Raw genomic sequence first — 21,180 nt, 5'->3', positions numbered from 1 at the left:
CCTCTTACATTTAACTGATTTCGTTTCCATTTTTTTCTTGCAGGTTTTGCAGTTAATGTTTTCGTTCTTCCAATGTATATACTATCTTAAGTTTCTTGCATTTTTTGTACTTTTTATTGTTTCATTGTCGAATTGGTCGACCAATGAGAGACATCTTTATTTTATTTAACAATTTTATGTGGTGTTGTCATCTTCACCGAGGTTCTTCTCTTCTAATACATTAAGTTTAATTCCACTTATGGAATTTTTAGGTGCCACTTACACTATGAATGTGGTCACTAATTTTACATTATTTTTTCAATTTTCAATTTTGTTATGTGTAACACCCCGATTTCGGTGGCGTCACTTTAGTAACCAAAAGTAAACTTAATGCGGAAAAAAGTGAATATTTTTTTTCGATAATAACTAAGACAAGACTGAAATAGATAAAACCCAAAAGCGAAAAGCAATAGAACTAATATACAATATATAAACAGCCCCCGCTGTAAGTAACAACCTCGTCACGAGTAACCTCCAGTGACGGAAAGAAAACTGTAACGCCCGTAGGCAATATGTACAAACCAAATAAAAAGGTGAAGTGTCCGCAACACCATCCCTCAAAACTGAGAATAAGTCAGCCCAGATGGCCTAAAGCAAGACCTCCTAAGTCCAACCAACTCCCTGTGATTCCCGTAAAGAAACCACACAAAAAGCTATAGGTGGGAAACTACCCTGTTCCCAAAGGAACAAATGATGTTCAGAGCTAGGACTCTACTCCTACACTAATCCCATCTCGAGGAGCTCACACTAACACTCAATCCTACATGCTAGCATGATCGTCGTCCGAATTCGAAATCCAGAACGACCTAGTCTACATACACCATCCGTCCTCCTCTCGCAACCGCGATACGCTCCAGTTCCTGCATCTCAACCCTAGTTCCTCCCGAAGGATGAACCATCATGAATCAGCCCGCCAAAGACATCTGACAAAGGGCGTTTGTTCGCCAAAGCACACACAGAAGACGCGAGGGTCAACTCCAAAGAATTATATAAATAATACCACCAATAGATACCATTAAAGGATTAGCCACTTAGGCTTATAACTAGGGATAACATCCTAGGGTTGCATTATTCCACAAAGAATATAACGACAGTAAAACACAGTTAACATGCATCCAGTAGAACTAACAAGTATCAAACACACTCATCACTAAGTCAGTATGCATGTGGCATGAAATGATATGCAGGTTAACCCAGTTAACCACATGCATTCCGGAAAGGGATGGACATCAAACGGATCAGCCCTAACACCAGCCACGGTGGAACCATTTCGGCCCGCGTGCCTCTTACACCACACAAAGGTAGCCAGATCAGCAGTAAACCCGTAGGTCTGCCATTTCGGTCTGCTACAAGAGACGTGTTCTGCACTAGGGCTCTGTAGACTCAATTCTCTCCTCTAATGGAGATTTGTCTTCACGTGAATGGCGCTCTGACGTGCATTTAGTTGAAGATAAATGTCTGTTGCATTCTATCTGGAGCAGCGTTGGGAGCATTAATTCGCTTCGAATATCTGCTCAAGGGTTCACGAAGATAAATCCCGCCACCTCGAATAATGAAGATCATCTGTTGAATGTCCTCCCATGTGGCGAAGATGACTGTGTCTTATTGCGTAAAGAACCAGCCGATGAATCGCCCGATTTCTTCTTTGTTTATGGCTATTTCTTCTTAGACTTGAACATCAAACTTCCTTTCTCGCCGTTTATATGTCACGTTCTTTCTTTTCTGAATGTGGCGCCTTGCCAACTCCAGCCCAACGCCTGGGGTTTTCTCCGCTGCTTTGAAATTCTTTGTGAACACCTGAGTTTCACTCCAACCTATCCTTTGTTCTTCCTTTTCTATAAATCAGTCACCACTAAACCTACTTCTGTGAAATGGGTTCCACTTTTAGCCCGTAAGAACATGAGTCGGTTCACCGCCCTTAAAAGCCATTACAAAGTATGGCAGAAAAAATACTTTAAAGTTGTGGAGTCGCCCGAAATAAAGAACTTGTTCCGAGATTCCGACAATGACCCTCTCTTCCCTTTTTACTGGACCAAGAACCCTCGCCGAAAAATATCCGTTTCATACGACGCCTTGGATGAATCTGAACAAGGCGTCGCCGATTACCTCCGCACACTACCGGTAATTTCCGGTCACGACTTGATTGAGGCGTCGAAATCCGGCACTTTAAATCAATTTTTTAGTAAGTTTATAATCTTTGCACATAACTTGTTTCTCTTTTTGTTCATGTATCTTGTCTAATTGGTGTTTTCCATACAGCTACGATGGGAAAAAGCAAGGTTGACGCGAACCCTATCAAGATGAAGGAATACCTCGCCCAATCTGCCGCGGCGGCAAAGAAGAGGGCCGCCGAAACTGAGCAGAAGAAGAAGAATGAAGGTACTTCGGGTTCTGACAACGTCAGGGACCCTAAACGTCAAAAAACTTCAGGTGCTGGTGGTGGTAAGCCTCTCCACCAATCGACTCTTGATCCAAAAAGTCATCCAGCTGAGAAAAAGAAGGGACATGATAATGTCCCGCCCCCTCAACAAGATTCAAGCGCGCTGATCAACCGCCCACCAACTCCATTTGGCCAGGCTGGCCCTAGTTCAGCCATTGGTGGCGAGGCTCCTCCCCCTTTGCTAAGTTTGAATGATCCTCACTTCAACGGGCTGGAATTCATGACCCGTACTTTTGACAACCGGATTCACAAGGACATTTCCGGTCAAGGCCCCCCAACATTGCTTCCTTGGCGATCCATCACGCGCTTTCTGCCGCCAGTACTGTGGCAGGAATGGCTCAGTGCGTGAAGGAGTTGATCTCAGCCAAGAACCGTTTTGAGAAGAAGGCAGCTGATTACAAGACAGCCTATGAGCGGGCTAAAACTGATGCTGAGACTGCCAACAAAAAGCTGAAATCTGCTGAGGAGAAGTGTGCTAAGTTAACTGAAGACTTGGCTGCTTCGGACCTGCTTCTTCAAAAGACCAAGTCTCTTAAAGAAGCCATAAATGACAAGCACACTGCCATTCAAGCCAAATATCAAAAGTTGGAAAAGAAATATGATCGCCTGAATGCTTCCATCATAGGGCGTGCTTCTCTCCAATATGCTCAAGGCTTTCTGGCGGCTAAAGAGCAGATCAGTGTAGTTGAGCCGGACTTTGATCTTACCCGCATTGGGTGGCTGAAGGAGATCAAGGATGGTCAAGTGGTTGGTGATGATGACATTAGCCTCGACCTCCTTCCCCAATTCGATGATGAGAGTGAGCCCGAAGAAGATGGCGAGGATGGGAATGAGCAGCACAGGAATGAGGATCAAGAGAAGGAAGATCCTCAAGCTGGGACAAGCCAGGGCAACAACGCCAACAACGAGAACCTGGCTTGAATTTGTTTTTATTTTATGAAGTTGAAATTTTTCTTTGGGCATTGCCCTGTCTTTTATTTTCATTCCAAATCATGTATGGGCGTCGCCCCCTTTTCTCTACTTTAAATGAATCATTTTAAGTTCATTCGTTGTTTTAGTTGTTTCCCACTTTCGTTGTTACTTTGGTTTACGTACCTTAGCCGATTTTTCGACGAGGCTTGGTTTCTAGTGGCCACTAGAATTGCCAAGGCTTTTAACTTTTGAAGGCGATACTCTCTTATTCCGAAAGGTTTACTCGCGGTATTGCATACCTTGATACGATTTGCATTGCATGAACTCGTAATATAAATTAAAAAATATACACGATTCTGTTGAAATGATCTTTTCATTAATTTTCTTTCGTATGGGAACAATTGTCCCTTCATTACAAATGTCGCCTCATTAAAAACCTTTCCAAAGAAAGGGAAAAAGAGTGCGACTTCATTTACATTTGTTGTTTTTATCAACTAAAATACTGCTTTAGATGAGAGCCGTTCCATGTTCGTGGAACCTTTTGGCCATTTAGTTGTTCCAACTTATAAGCTCCCCCTCCAACATCGCCAATAATCCTGTAAGGCCCGCCCCAGTTGGGTGAAAGTTTGTTGTGTTTATCGGGTATTGTATTTTTTCGGAGCACTAAGTCTCCTACCCTCATTTTTCTTGACATGACTTTTGTTGAGAATTTTCTTGCAACCTTTACTTTCCCCGCCTCGTTTCGTATGTGTGCCTCCCGTTGTTCTTCTGGCAACATAATCAGATTTGCTATCAGATTTTCCCCGTTGTCATTCTCATTAAACCGAGCCACTCGCCAACTTTGGTTTTCTATTTCCACTGGGAGCATAGCGTCAGTTCCATAAGTTAAACGATACGGGGTTTCCTTTGTGCTTGACTGTTCCGTGGTGTTGTATGCCCAAAGAACGCCTGGTAGTTCCTCCGCCCAAAACCCTTTTGCTTCATCCAGTTTCTTTTTTAAACCTTTTAGGATAACCTTGTTAGCCGACTCAGCCTGCCCATTGGTTTGGGGATGTTCTACAGAGGCAAAACGCATCTCGATTCCCATTTCTGCACAGAATTCCCGGGTAACACTACTTGTGAATTGGGTCCCATTATCCATTACTAACGCCATGGGGACCCCAAATCTACAAACGATCCTTCGCCACAGGAAGTTCCTGACCTTGGCAGCTGTGATAGTCGCCACCGCCTCGGCTTCTATCCACTTAGTGAAGTAATCAACCGCCACGATGATGTACTTCATTTGTGCCTTCGCTACAGGGAATGGTCCTAAGATATCAGTCCCCCACATGGCGAACGGCCAAGGCGCCATCATGGTTGTTAATTCTTCTGGTGGAGCCTTGTGCAAATCAGAAAAGACTTGACATTTTTCACATTTCTTAACATACTCCAAACAATCCTTCTTCATGGTTGGCCAATAGAATCCTGCTCTTATCACTTTTACTGCCAAGGATCGCCCGCCGATATGACTAGAACACACACCTTCGTGGACTTCCGCCATTATTCCGAGGGCGTCCTTGGTATCGACACATTTGAGCATGGGAGACATGATTCCCCGCCGATACAACTCACCATCCACCAGTGTGTAGAAACTGGCTTCCCTGCGTTTTGTTCTCGTGTTCAAATCATCCTCCTTTGGTGGGTTCTCTAAGAAGGTCTTAATCGATTCCATCCAAGGTAGCTCGCCCTCATTGACTGACTTTACAGCTTTCAACTTTATTTCTACCAAATCAATGCTCGGGCGAGGCAGGGTTTCTTGAATGACTGTTTGGTAGTTGCCCAATCTCCCTGTGCTTGCCAACTTCGCCAACACATCAGCCCTCTCATTTTGTCCCCTCGGGACATGTTCTATTTTGATTTCTTTGACCTCCATCATCAATCTGCGCACCACTTCCAAATATTTGGACAGTTGCGGATCCTTCACCTGGTACTCGCCTTTCACTTGTTTAACCACTAACTGCGAATCTCCTTTGATAAATAACTTCTGGACTCCCAACTCAATGGCCAACCTTAAGCCGGCAATCAGAGCCTCGTACTCAGATTGATTATTGCTCGCCTTGAACTCGAACTTGAGAGACTGTTCAATGATCATTTTATCTGGACTTTCAATTGTTATTCCCGCCCCACTTCCAGCGTTATTAGAGGATCCATCCACAGACAGGACCCATTCTCCTTGAGTCTTCTCTCCTTCAGTGGGTGTTAATTCCGCCACGAAGTCAATTAAACTCTGGACTGTGACTTTGCCCCTTGGCTCATATTGTATGTCATATTCTGATAACTCCACTGACCAGCTAACCAATCGCCCTGATAAATCAGGCTTCTGAAGTACTTGCCTTAAGGGAACATCAGTTTTAACTTTGACTTGGAAACTTTGAAGGTAAGGTCTGAGGCGCCTTGCAGTTTTCAGAATCGCCAAAGCCGCCTTTTCAATTTTTTGGTACCGCAATTCTGCCCCCTGTAAAGTATGGCTCACAAAATATATAACTTTCTGCTTTTTTCCTTCTTCCTGGAGCAACACCGTACTTACCGCCTTGTCAGTAACCGCTAAATAGAGCACTAAGGGAACGCCTGGTGTTGGCTTGGAGAGTACTGGTAATGTGGCCAATGTTTCTTTCAATTTGGTAAAAGCTTGTTCGCATTCCTCTGTCCACTGAAACTTTGAATTCTTTTTTAAACATGTGAAGAACGGGGCCGCTTTGTCACCCGCCATTAGCAAGAAACGTGACAAGGCGGCCATTCGCCCTGTCAAACGCTGAACCTCCTTTACACTTGTTGGGCTTTTCATCTCCAAGATCGCCCTTCCCTTATCAGGGTTCACTTCTATTCCTCTTGATGTTAACATAAATCCCAAGAACTTTCCTCCCTGGATCCCAAAAGAACACTTCTCAGGATTCAACTTCATTTGATATGTTCTTAACTGGGTAAACGCTTCTTTGAGATCGCCCCCATGATCACTAGCCCTGGCGGACTTTACGATCATGTCGTCCACATACACCTCCATATTCCTGCCTACTTGTTTTGAAAAAATTTTATCCATAAGTCGTTGGTACGTAGCTCCTGCATTCTTCAAACCAAAAGGCATTGTCTTGTAACAATAGTTCGCCTGATTGGTCATAAATGCTGTACTTTCTTCATCCGAGGGGTGCATCATAATCTGATTATAGCCCGAATAAGCGTCCATGAGACTTAAAAGTTCATTCCCTGAAGCTCCATCCACAAGTTTGTCAACATTGGGAAGTGGGTACGAATCTTTGGGACACACTTTGTTCAGGCTTGTGTAATCCGTGCACATTCGCCATTTCCCATTGGCCTTCTTGACCATTACAACATTGGCGAGCCACGTTGGGTACTGTACCTCACGGATGAAGCGGGCCTTGATCAATTTTTCAGTCTCTAATTGTACAGCCTTGTTCTTTTCTTCACTCATTCTTCGCCTTGGTTGGATGACTGGGGTCGCCCCTGGTCGTATGGCTAGTTTGTGAGTGATCACCTTGGGATCGATCCCTGGTACATCATTGATGGTCCATGCGAAGAGATCTAGATTATCACCCAGAAGGGTGATTAGTCTTTCCTCTTGTTCTGCTGTCAAACTACTGCCAATCTTTAGAAGCTTGTCCTTGACTTGCACCTGCTTGGTTTCTTCCAGAGGTTGTGGGCGAAAATCATCAGCATCGTCTCTTGGGTCCAAGCTAAATCCTTCTTGTGGGAAGATTTATGTAATTCGATGGCTCTCCTTGGCCGCCTTTCGCCCATAGAGCGCCACGCTTCTCAAATAGCACTCCCTTGCTGCATTCTGGTCTACACGCAATATCCCGACCTTCCCGTTGCAGGCGGGATATTTAACAGTTAAATGAGCAGTTGAGATGACCGCGCAGACCTTGTTGAGGGTGTCTGGCCCCAAGAGTACATTGTAATTGGCTCTACACGCCAATACTAAGTACTTTACTTGAAATTTCTTGACAAACTCTCCTTCTCCAAAGGCAGTCGGAATTTCGACGTATCCCCGCACACTGACACGGTCCCCTGTGAATCCCACCAAAGTTCCCTTGTATGGTTTCAAATCTGATTCCTTTAGTCCCAAGCGATCAAAGGCGTCTCCATAGATGATATCCGCCGAAGATCCCTGGTCTAAGAATACTTTCTTTGTCACATAATTGTTAACCCTGATTGTCACCACAATTGGATCGTTGTCATGAGGAATTACATGCGCGAAATCCTGAGGGGTAAATATAATAGGGGAATGATTCACCCAACACTCGCCTTCGTACGACTCCTGTACTGAGTGTACTGCCGCCACGTAGCGTTTTCTAGCCTTACTTGAAATTGCACCCCCGCCAAATCCTCCAGCAATAGATGAGCATTCCCCAACAGGATCGCCCAACTCTTCAACTATCTCTTTACCTTTGCCTTTGTCCCCCTGAGTGATCTTAGCTACCTCCGGCGTTGCTGTGTCTTTAACAAAGTTTGCCAAATGGCCAGCTTTAATCAAACGATCAATTTCCCGCCTTAAATTCCAACAATTATCTGTCGTATGCCCCAACGCCTTGTGGTACTCGCACCACCTATTGGTGTCCACGTTAGCTAGCGGCCGCCGTGGTGGTGGAGGATACTGCACAACGTTGGTCTGCCCAACTGCCCTTAAAATGGTACTTAAGGGTGCATTCAACTTAGTAAGTGGGACTGGCGTTGGCGAAGCACCAGGCTGACCAGCTGTGGCAGCAGTGGGACCTTGTGAATTTCTGTGCCATGTATTTTGAAAACCAGGTTTAGAGTTTTGGTATGGTCCCGGTCTTGGTACACGGGGGGTTTGCGCTACCCTGGTTTCCTTCCCCGCCTTGGATTTTTCCTGTGAAACACCGCCAATCTGAGACTGTTTGCGTCCTTCCTCTCTTTCTTGTTTCTTCTGATCATCTTGCTCGATTAATATGAACTCTTGAACACGAGCGCGAAGATCCATCATATCCTTTGCCAGTCGCCTTGTTAAGTCTCTATTCAAATCTCCCGCCCGAAGGCCATTTTTGAATGACGCCAAACAGACATCTGGATTTTCATCCTCCAACTGCACCGCCATCTTGCTGAAGCGTGCCATGTAGGTTTTTAATTTCTCACCTGGTTGCTGATGTATGCTGATAAGATCAAACATTGTTGCCTTTGTGGTTTTATTGGCGGAGAATTGAGTCAGAAATTTCGTGGACAGATCAGTGAAATTATCAATGGAGAAGGGCGGTTGTCGAATGAACCACTGCATCGCCATGCCTTTGAACGTGGAGGGCAATAATCGACATTTTACCGCATCCGTCGCCCCGCCGATCACCATTTTGGTATTGAAATATCTAAGGTGCTCCATAGGATCAGATTCGCCCGAGAAGGCGTCTAATGTCATGGTTTGCAGGTGCTTTGGAATGTCCACCCTAGTTATGGCTGGAACAAAAGGTTGAAATTCAACTACATCCTCCGCCTCCAGACGTTGTTCTTGCTTAAAATCCTGCCGCTGAGTAAGATACTCAACTTGGGCTTGCAACTGCTCGTTTTGGGACTGCACCTTCTGCAAGGTATCTAACATTTGTTGCAAAGCCGCAGGCGTGATACCTGTCACTGCCTCTTGCGCTCTCCGTGGAGCAGTGGTTTTAAGATCTTCCAAGTTTACATATTCAGGCGGCGTTGAACGCCGCCGAACACCTGGATCTGATTTAGCGATCAGATCTGAAGGTCTTCCCGGAGCTGCATGCACCAATGACGCTGGCGACGGCGCCACTGAGTGGACCCCCTCCGAGGAAGCTTCCTGCTCTTGCTCGTCCAGTACGGGACGGTTGTTGTTTCGTCCGCCGCCGCGACCGCCGTGTCGACCACCACCGCGCCGGCGATGATCGCGTCGACCCCCGCCGCATGAACGAGTCTCCATGGCTCGCAATTCCTCCTTTTGTCACCGGAAGAGCTAAGTCAGAGCCACAGACGGCGCCAATGTTCTGCACTAGGGCAAGCTTACGTAAAAGAGTGACAGAAAGTAAACCCTAGCAGAGCACTAAAATAGCAAAACTACCATAAAAGGAATATTCTCATTAATGCTGAAAAAGTTGGTCCCGTACAAGTGGATGACCTCCCCTTTTATAGAGGGGGTGGTCATGATATGGACCTTTCCTATATTTGGGCCTGACAATCAGGGCCCAAATCCCTGTACATATAAGACAAATCCAAAGGAATCTTCCAGCTGGCTTGTGGGTCCATCATCTAAGGGGGGCAATGAAGCTCGTTGTGTCGCACTTCCCGCCATGGCTATCTTCAATCATTTATTGTTCATTTTGGGCGGGACATAATCTTCTTTATGTCCCGCCCAGTCCAAGACGTCTATAAACGCTCTTTCACGGCATTCCGGGTCTTATGACCATTTTGGAAACCGACGAGGTCCAGAGTACGTCCTGTGTTAATACCCCATTAATGTTGCATGTATGCAAAATGATTAGTCAAACAACGTCTCCGTCCTCACTCGACACGTCGCCACGTGTTCTAGGGAAGTTAAAGTCTCTAAAAGCTTACCCTAAGGTAAAGTCGATTCTGCGACCAAAAGACACACTTCATAACGACACATAGCTGCTCCAACAGCACCACAACAAACGCTGCTCCAACAGCACAATAACAAACGCTGCTCCAACAGCACAACAATAAACGCTGCTCCAACAGCACAACAACAAACGCTGCTCCAACAGCACAACAACAAACTCAACACTTGGATCCGACGACACTCCTCGTTTTTCCAAAACTATGATTTGCATCGGAAGCCTCCTTTCGAGATTTATACCATTACTTAAAGATTTAGAGGTTATTTAAGGTCTTATGAGTTTTCTTTATAAAATAGATTCCATTTTGTCTTATCGCAAGTCTTATACATTTTCAGGATCTCCCAATCCCAAGTCGCTTCCAGAGGATGTCTCGATCCACTAAACAAAATTAAGGCCCGAACCTCGTTCGTCCTATCAAACTTTCTCAAAACTCTCAAAATAAAATCGGCATGACCTGCCCGCTATTCTCACCATTCAGAATCTCAGATTCCAGTGCAGAGCATATTTAAATCATCACAATCAACAACATGTCATATATCGAAGAATCTCATCATAAATACTTAACACTTAGCGTATAAAGCATGCACCACACATCCTAGATTACCCACATAGCACATAGCATGTAAGTCAATCTCAAAAACATTCAGTAGATGAATCATCTACATTGTCAGCCGAAGCCTCAGAAAACATTTTCCAATCACACACAATCCAGTGCATAAACAATAAACAATGTCGAAAACATCGACCCTAAGCATTAACTAGAGATTCAGTGAGAAGCCCTCACCTGTAGATTCTCCAGGACGATCTCCTAACACTTGTTCACAATCAAAGGCTTGCTCCTCTGGGAATTCCTCAAAATCACCTTTAGAGCAAAACCACAGAAATACTATCAGAATCTATCGAAAACTAAGCTATCGATACTTACTAAGGTTACTCGAAGTAATCTATACTCTAAGGTACGATAATCTAGCGCGAAAAGACAAGTTTTCGGAAAAGGAAATTTCCTCCTCCCCCTTTAATAGGTTCGGCCACTTTAGGTAATTAGGAGACTCGATTTTTCTTCGATCAAACTTGGTTCCTATGCTTTCATAAGCCGTAACTAAGGGTATTCTGAACTCGGTAAAATTATCGGATCAAAAACTGTCGCAGGGGTATTTTGGTCATGATTTTTAACTTAGGATTTTTCAAAACTGAAATCCCAAAAATAAAATTTTGCAGGGACGTCACCAACGACGTTTATGACAACTAATCCTACTAGCACTAAGCTAAGGCGATAGTTTTCAGCCTAAAGGTTGAAGCTTTACTCCAAAAACTCCAAAAATGGGTATTTTAGGCTAAAATTGATTCCGGCGGAATTCCGGCGACATAACGGAAAATCTAATCCGGCAGAAGTGATCTTGGGCACATAAAGAAGAGGTTTAGAATCAGAAATGAAAGATTCGGGATAGTTTTGCAAAAACCCATAAACTATCAGCTCAGAAAAGTCTACAGAAAAGCTATGGAAAAAGCGATCAGAGGTAAGGATTAGCGACTATACCTCGAAACCTTGAAGTAGCAACTGATTGATCGACGATCACGCAAGAATCGAACAAAAGCTCTTCTTCCTCCTCTCCTCTCAAACTCGCGGCCTCCTTGGTGAAAATGGGTAAGATATTTGTTTTTTTCTCATTTCTTGGCTATATATAGAGGTTGGCAAAACGCGGTAAAATGAAAGTTTCGCGAATCTGATTTTTTTGGCTTCATTCTCCATGAATTCTAAGATAGGTTTTGGCGAAAGAATTCCAAAACTAAAATGAGGTCTCCTTGTATTTTTAGTGACTAATGCATAATCGGTATAAAACTATTTTACCCGATAAGTTGCTTTTTGCATCGAATGTCGGAATGGAAAACTTCCTTCTGAAGAAAGATTGAAATCATCAAGAGAAATGGGTGTGCGCATGTAGAATCTTCATTTGATGTTCCGAATAGAAAAAGTCTTCATTGTCGGTTGATTCTAGGGTTTTGAAATACCAGGGTTTCGGTTTCGGCAAACTTCCGATGATTGGAATCGGACGTTCGTAGATCCTAGAGTTTCGCCTTGAAACGATTTTGATCTATGGAAAAAGATAAGTTCTAACATTTCTCTGAAGATTTTTGGAATTAACTTCCATCGGCCTATAAGTGAAAACTAGCTATATACTAGGGTTTCTGACCTAGGTTTAAGCGTATAACGATCGTGCTATAACTTAAATCGACTTCGATAAAATCCTTTGACTTTTCCTGAACTTTCTCCTTCATAAATCTATTTCATTTGACAAACTCTTGTTCCGGTTTCCTTTCACAATACATCAACCCTAATCGTGAATAAGATTTTATTCACTTAGCATAAGCTTAAAAACTTGGGTCTTACATTATGCCTTCTTATTCCTTTTATTTATCAACACTATTTAATGAGTGTACTTAATTTTTTTTTATCTTCCTATTGAAATCAAATCCTTAATATTTTTTAAAGAAATTGAAGGAATAATGATATTCAAGTTAAATTATTTAAATTGTCCTTCAATTAACCATGACTCATGAATATATTTTTTACCGTGGATATTTTTGTAATTGTGTAGATTTATTTTATGGGAGACCAATCATGATCGTTCGTTGGTTTTCATCTTGAACGTTCTTTGTAACCTTAATTAAAAAACCAATTAGGAGGTAGATATAAATTGTAAATTTCAAGAATAAATTTAAAATGTCAATTAAAAGTGTCAATACATCATTAAACAAATTAATATTACTAATGGTATGTTTCAAATAAAAAATCATCAAATTAAAATTTAGTTATATAGTGTCAGAATTCAATTAATTATATTATTTTTGTATATAAAGATTTGTAGGAAATACGAGAGGGGTTCAAAACACACAAGTGCGTCTCTCTTATATAAAGTCTTAAGAGAAGGTAGTTTGAAAAATTGAAGGATATAGTAGTCATTCAGTTAACTACGAGTCATGAATGTTTTTTTTATCATGTATATCTTTCTAACTGTGTAGATTTTTTTATAGGAGATCAATCATGACCGTTCGTTAGTTTTCATCTTTGTTGTTCTTTGTAACCTTTTAAGTGTTATATAAAAAAAAATTTAGGATTTAAATAGAAATTAAGAAATTTGTAACCTTCGAAAATGAATTTAAACCTCACTTCAAAGTGTCTAATCATAAAAAAAAGGAATTAAATTCATGAGATAAAAAACTTTTCACATCCATAACTTCATATAACATGTGCAATATTTACATATATTTCAAAAAAAAACAGTGTTCCATATTATGCATTAATATCATTTAATAATCATAGACCAAATAAAAAAATCATATTTTTATGAGTTTAAAAAAAAATACGATCCAATAAAAAGTAAACAATGTCATTTTAAAATAAAATAAAAACAATTCTTATAATGGTGTTTTATTTTGCAAGATAGAAACTGACTATGTAACGTAGAAATGAGTGCATTTAAAACAAAGATTATATAAAAACAACACTATTTATAATGCAATAGTTTTCTTACACTATCATTTATAATGTTGTAGATTTAAAACTTACTTAGGAGCAAATAAAAGTTTCCGTATTTGCAAAATTAATCACTTTATTGCAGAGCAACAACATGTCATTAGACGACTTCCCCTGAATGACTCAAATTGAGAACTTTTATTTGGAGAGAACAGAGAGAACTTTTATTTGGAGAACCTTAACAACAGTTATAAGATCAAAGGACGAAGAATCCATTACTCACCAGCATTATTTTGAAGTTGTAGACTAAATACTCGGAGATATTATAATATTTACTAATAAGTACAGTTTCAACCAACCTTTTGGAGGAGAAGTTGTTGTTGTGGAATGCCAAGAACAACTGAAAGTTTCAACACAAATTTCAACAAAATATTAATTCAAAACAAAAATATGGACGCATATTGTATCAAAATTGACTTTCACCACATCTGGAGGATGTCGAGCACGTGCCGGGGAGGAAGCTCCCTGGAGGTTTTGGTGCATATGAGGTATTTGTTGTCACCAAATATGGACACAATGCAGCAGCATGTCACAACAAAAAACTCAATGTGACGAAACATATTATTCGGATCCTCCCGAATAGTGTAGAGAAAAGACATGAGGATACCTGCACTACCAACATCAGTCAAAGTAAAGAAAAACATATAAAATCCTCCATATAGGTAATACAATCCAATATATATATATATATTACCAAAGCAGCACACAAACGACAAACGACAAGGTTTTTTTTTTTTTTTGATAAGCCAAATTTGTATTGTAAAGAAGTACAATACTTCAACTCAATACATGACAAGGGTTGTAAAACAAGACAAGTTAAAAGTATGTGTTATGTCGTCTTAGGGGAGACAAGACACCACAGACACATTAAATCTATTATCATGCTACAACCAAACAAAAAAAACACATTTATCAAAAAAAATTCTAATATAAAAATAATATATTAATACGAAAATATATTTTAGAAAATAACGTAAAAATCATAAAAACCCACAAAATAAATTAAAATGAATATCCCTCGTGCATCGCACGGGTAAAACTACTAGTGTATATATATATATATATATATATATATATGATGTCCCCGAATGATAGCTCACGTGGTAAAAGTTAGGAGACATATGGGTTGGGCGATGAGGTTGATCCATGAAGGGTGCAATTTATATGTATATGAAATGCAGTGATTAAGTTAAATATGATATATATAATTTTAATTTATTTATGAATTTAATTTTAGTCACATAAAGCAAACGCTATTATTATAGGTGCCCACTAGGGTGGACAACTTTGAAATTGGTCCATGGTGGACCATGGCCTAAGAACTGTTGGATGGAGGAATCTTGGAATATTCTTAAAATGGTTGGTTAAGATTAAGTTAATGTTAAAAGGATAAAAACGTAACATACTCTCTTTCCCTTCTTCTCCAACTTTCCTCACTCTCCATCCAACACAGTACAGGGCAGGTTTGTCGTTGTTCTCTTCTACGGTTTTCTTGTCGCTCTTCCAGAATATGTCTTTCCACCGCTTTGATGGGGTGGTGGTTACAGAGTGGGTGATTGCAGGGGAGGGTTCTGGGTGGCGCTGAGGTGGGAGTTTCTGGGTCAGGCTTGGGTGTCCGGTCGGGTTTAGTTGTGGTCGGTAGGAGGTGGAGGGGAAGAAGGACGCCATCGACGAAGAGTTCATCGGTGGAGAGGATGTTGGGTTGGGGGAAAGAGGGGTTTCATCCAGAACTCGAATTCAGGTGAACTGGTTGGGGGAAAGTGTTTGAGACCTTGTAGCAGTTTCCATGAGATCCAGATGGTAGAAAATGATGATGGTGGTTTGGAGAAGGTTCTCGGGTTTGGTTTTTCTGTAGAGTGTAATGGGTGAGGTACAAAGCATTTAAGAAAGAAAGGAGGGTCTGAATTCTCAAGGAATGAAAGCATGAACCCAGGAAAACCCACAAAAACCACAACCTTCTTCTTCCTTTCATCACCAATGAACACATAAATTAATAAAACACCCCTTTTAATTACTTCCTTTTGAAAATTTAAATCTAAATCTGTCATCCCCAAATACCATTCTAGATTAACTGATTTCTCAATAGTCCATGGAAGAGTTGTTGCAGCAAATACAAAGAACCAGATCTTTAATGTGAAAATTGTTTCTTCCTTCCCTTTTTTTTCGTAGGATCTCAAATTGGACTGAAAGTGGAAAAACAAATCTTGCCCATTCTGCATTAGTGGTATTCTATTAACCCACTTAAATCCTCTGCGGATCCGGAGGAGAAAAAAAATGAGTGGGTTCTATTCTCAAAGATTCCAATATAAAAAGAGGAGCATGGAACGGTAAAGGTTTTGAAATTGAAAAGAGGAGAAGAGAAAGGTAAAGGTAAAGAAAATAGTAAAAGTCTATATTACCCTTTGGTCCACCGGTGGACCTATTTTAAACTGGACCACCTTAGTGGGCACCATTATTATATTATTAGATTTCATTTGATATCAATTACAAATTAGCACCCATGGCCTAATGGATAAGGCGCTTGACTTCTAATCAAGCGATTGTGGGTTCGAGTCCCACTGGGTGTGTTTATTTTTCTTTTATTCCTTTTATATAAAAGGAGATTTAGAAACCGTTGTAACAGGGCACGCTCCAATTCATATGCATCCATTGAATTAGTATTTGATAGCAACTCTTGAAGCCACATGATAAACACTAGCAGAAAACCAATACACATAGAAATGTGAGCAATCCGTGTCATTGGCAGAAGAAGATAAGTATTGCAGAACCAGTCACTCAGCAAGCCAAAATGATCAAACCACCCCAGTGATAGGTATGGGCTTAGATAGTTAGTAGATGTGTATTGTTAGTAGTTGATAAAGGATTAGTTAGAACTTAGAAGGTTATTGAGCAGGGGCGGACCCACAGCCAAGTCAGGGGTTCAGATGAACCCCCTGAGAAAAAGAAAAATTCTACTTACCCCCTTGTAATGTTTTTTTTTGAACCCCTGAGATTTTATATTTGCACCCAGACCCTCACTTACTCCTCTCTCTCACAGACTCACGCTCTCACCCTCTCACTCACGATTCACGCTCGCTCACCAGTCACCACACCCTCACACTCTCGCACGGCGCACCACCACCACCGGCCACCACCGTCCACCGACCACCGGTCCAGCCGGCCCTCTGTTGCGGCTTTACCCTAGGTATGGCTGATTTCCCTAACCCTAAATTGATTTCCTTTCTCTTCTCAAGCTGGATTTTTATGACATGTTTTGTGATTTGGTCATAATCGCAGCCTTAGAATACTCAAATCCCTTCAACCCATCACCTTAGCTTGATTCTCACTTTGTATTTTGTAGTATATATTTGTGTATTTTTGCTATAATCATAGTTTTTAGATGTTCTCAGTTTATGAGGCAAATGGGGTTTTAGTAAAGTTATGTTCTTTGCAAAGAAATTTTGAAATTCTACTCTGGGAAACCAAAATTTGGGCTTGGGAGTGTAAGGTAGCAGATGATCGTTGCCCACTCTGCGGGATATCTGAGGAATCAGTTCTGCATATATTTTTCACTTGTCAGTGCGCATGGCAATTATGGTCCTTGGTCTTTCAATGGATTGGCTTCTGTTTTGTAATTCTGGGTTCTGTTAGAGAACATTTTACTCTTTTTTTTGGATCATTTACAGGTCCAGGAAGGTTGGAGTATCGACTATTTGGTTATGTGTAATCTGGCACATTTGGACAGTAAGGAATGATATGATTTTTAGGGGAGGAGGATTTGACTCAGAGGAAATCTTTGAGAAGTGTCGTTTGAAGGTGTGGGAATGGTTGAGGGCCAAATGTAGCTCTTTCCTTTATTCTGTTTTTGAATGGATCAATGAACCTTTAATTTGTCTTGACTCTCTGTGAGGGAATTGAAGCTGGTTGCAGTTGCAGATGTGGAATTCTTGGTATATTTGTGGGTTATGTACTGAAAGAAATCTTTGGAGGAGGTGATTTTGGTCTGCAGCAGGACATTGATATCAATTCAAACTAAGCAGGCAATGATTTGAATATTTGATATTGGCCCTTTAAGGGACCCTTGTTCGTGATCCATATTTGTTGGTTTTGTATCTGTTGGCCGTGTAAGAGTTTGGGGCTTTAGTGGATGGTTTTATTAATCTTATAATGTTCAATTGGTCTCTTTGAAGGTCCTCTTGAGTGTTAGAAAATTTGTACTCTGCTACAATTTATTTCAATACATTCTTGTTTTGCATATATGATTGTTATTGTGTTAGATTTGAAGTTAAGCTTCCACTTTGTAATCTGATTGAGTTGTATAATTTTTGTTTTTCTTACTCATATCCTTCAGTATTTTGAACTTTTAGTGTTTTACTTTCATGTAAAAGATTCCATAAAACTTCATCATTATATTTTTATCGATGTGCTTATTTGAAAAATTTAAACCCCCTGACCCCGGGGTCCTGGATCCGCCACTGTTATTGAGGCTTGTAGCCTATAAATAAGTGAGTGAGAGTTAGTAAGTATCTTGTTTTTCAGTTTAAGAATTGGGTTAGAGAGAGAAAGTGGTTCTCTCTTGGGAAGGTGTTTGGTATCAGGGGCGAAGCTACAGTGGGGGTTTCTCCTTGGTGTAGCAATGGGTCCAATACCTATTGGGTACCCGCAAAAAATACCCACAATGGGTAGGGTAAAAACCCGCTAGATGGGTATGGGGTTGGGTATGGGTAAATACCCGCAAAAATTAATGGGTACGGGTGCGGGTATGGGCACTATAGTACCTAACCCGCCCCATACCCGCACACATATTATACATATACATACACATAATTAGTAGTATATTTTAATAAACTTAAAGTATAACTTCCTAACTTCTTTTAAAAAATACGTAAGTGAAGTCTTAATATTATATATACAGTTCATAATTATTCTCACTTATTTTTAAAATAAATTATTAACGGACAACTTAGGAGTTTATTAATAATCTAAATTTATAAATTTAAAGCTTCAACTCTCGCTTATTTTTTTATATAAAATTTATACCTACTCCAATGATTTTACTTCTTAAACATTCGGATGATCGTTTGTATTTTTAATTTATGCTTTTTATTTTTTAATAAAATTTATATTTTAATTTTTTTAATGAAGAAAGTTAAATTTTCGCTAGCTAAATTGTGGGTAACGGGTACGGGTACGGGCATATAGGTACCCACAGGGTACGGGGACGGGCATTCGGGTTGCTACCCACACGGGTATGGGGACGGGTACGGGTACTTTTTGAAAACACGGGTATGGGAATGAGTATTATAGTACCCTACCCAAACCCTACCCATTGCCATCCCTAGCTTAGATAGTTAGTAGATGTGTATTGTTAGTAGTTGATAAAGGATTAGTTAGAAGCTGTGTTGCACGGGTACGGGTACGGTTCCCGGTACGGGTACGGTATTGGGTACGCGGTACGCAATTTTTGAAAAAACAGGGGTACGGGTACGTTAGATATATGTATATTTTTTTAAATATAATATATAATAAAATATACATAATATTTAAATATAAATAAATTATGCAAAAAAAAGGCAAAACGTCGTCGTTTTGAGCCAGGAAAAAAAAAAAGGCAAAACGTCGTCGTTTTGAGCCAGGAACCATTTTTTTTTTGGAACGGGTACGTACCCATAGCGTATGCGTACCGGGTACGTACCCGGTACGGGTACGCGGCCAAAACAGTCGTACCCATGCATCACAGGTTAGAAGGTTATTGAGGCTTGTAGCCTATAAATAAGTGAGTGAGAGTTAGTAAGTATCTTGTTTTTCAGTTTAGGAATTGGGTTAGAGAGAGAAAGTGGTTCTCTCTTGGGAAGGTGTTTGGTATCAGGGGCGAAGCTACAGTGGGGGTTTCTCCCTGGTGTAGCCACCCTAAAATTTTGATTTTTTATTAACAAAAAAAATTTGAATCTCATATCTTATAGTTTTTTTAAATGAATAGCACCCATTACCTACACTTTCTTTTACACTTTCTTATTATGTGTGGGACCTTTGCAATTTTTTAATATATTATGACTTAACTAGGTAGCTTGTTACATACGAATGTATAGGTACTGATTGCCTTTTTTTTTAAAAAAAAGCAACAACACAACAAAAAATTGCTCTATCTTCAATCTTGCCTCTGCTACTGTTCTTCAAGCGTTCAATAGGGTTTTTTTTTTTTTTTCTGGCTGCTGCTTCAAGAGTTTTATCAACAATATCTTGATTCTCGCTTTTGTGTTCTACTTTTCTACTTCCTAATTTTGAGAGGGCACAAGCAGCTATAATTTTTTTCTTTTGTTGATTCTCACTTTTTGTTCTCGCCAGAATGCTTATGAGCCGGTTAGTATCTCTCTTATACTGAAACTAATTTTATATTTATTAGGTTTATAAAAAAATATTGATTATTTGTAATTTTTTCACATTCTTTATGTGATAGAAAATTAAATTTTCTTATAAATCATATTCCTTTAGACCTTAGCGCCCTCCTTATAAAATTTCTGTCTCCATCCCTGTTTGGTATCCTCCCTAATATCTTGCCCCTAATTCCCAATTTGGGATTACATCAATAATACATTCATATTTTCTGGGTTCTATCACCCAGCAATAAAAATACATCCCATGTTTCCACCTTAGAGATCAGCGAAAAAACACATAAAAAGGTTCCAAGCAATACAGCAGGTATAAACTAAAACATAATTGAGGAATCCAACATGGTTATGGCTACTAGAAAACTTGAAGAGCTGTGAAAATAACTTGTTCAATTATTTAGACGATCCGCTTAATTTTTCAAGAGCTATGAAAATAAATTCATCTCTAGTGTTGAAAAGTCTCACACTCACATTAACTAGAGATACAACTAAGATAACCTTTACATATGAGAAGATAATCCCCAACTCCCTCATGGCACAGTTCTGTTTCGGCCGTTTCCTTTGGCTCCAGTTTTGCAGATTCCAAAGTTTAGCAGATTATTGAAGTTAAAATGTTCTTACTCTTGCAAGCTTGAAATTGAGAAAAAATTACATTCAACTTTCACAGCCTCTTTATTTTCTTGTGCCTCAACATCAACGTTGATTAGATTCAATTGCTAAGATTATGCCCACAATTCGGTTCAACTGTTCTAGCAAATATCAAATTTTAAGTGTGGGAAATAATAATTTAAAGCACGAGAACTGTATACGAAAGAATGGTACATTTTGCTAAATCTTTTTTGAATGTAACTAAATTTCATTAATTGGGAATTGGCATAGAAGCCAAAATATTAGCGTGCAGGAAAGCTAGCTAACAGCCTTGGGGGCCTTCCTCCACCCAAAAACATTTGAGAGGGAGGAGGTATTCCGAGCCATAAAATCAGCACAAGAATTGCCCCCTCTACGGACAAAAAAAAGATCAACATGATCAAACAAGTCAGAAAACTTCAAACAGTCATGAACGATAGAAAACAAATAAACAAGCTTGGTACAATTGTAGACAATATGTTTCGAACTGAACTCTCCTAAACCCCAACTGAGAAGATAACTCCATGCCCCACTGGAGACAAGAGCTTCTACAATCGTGGGGGACATGGCCACCGTGGGAAAGAGAGAGGCCGCCGCTAGAATCTCTCCATCATTGTCCCTTGCCACCAACCCAAAACCTGCTAATTTATCTTGACCCACAAC

At 40.4% G+C, this 21,180-nt stretch overlaps 1 non-coding gene across 1 annotated transcript; it reads left to right on the top strand.

The window, feature by feature from the left end:
- The first annotated feature begins 16,016 nt into the window (after positions 1–16,016).
- Positions 16,017–16,089, top strand: TRNAR-UCU (transfer RNA arginine (anticodon UCU)). Its single transcript has one exon. It is a non-coding gene; the product is annotated as a tRNA-Arg (tRNA).
- The last annotated feature ends 5,091 nt before the right edge of the window (positions 16,090–21,180 follow it).

Source organism: Lotus japonicus, chromosome 5, assembly GCF_012489685.1.
Source record: "Lotus japonicus ecotype B-129 chromosome 5, LjGifu_v1.2".
Taxonomy (NCBI): domain Eukaryota; kingdom Viridiplantae; phylum Streptophyta; class Magnoliopsida; order Fabales; family Fabaceae; genus Lotus; species Lotus japonicus.
This window is presented reverse-complemented; position numbering and strand designations above follow the sequence as displayed.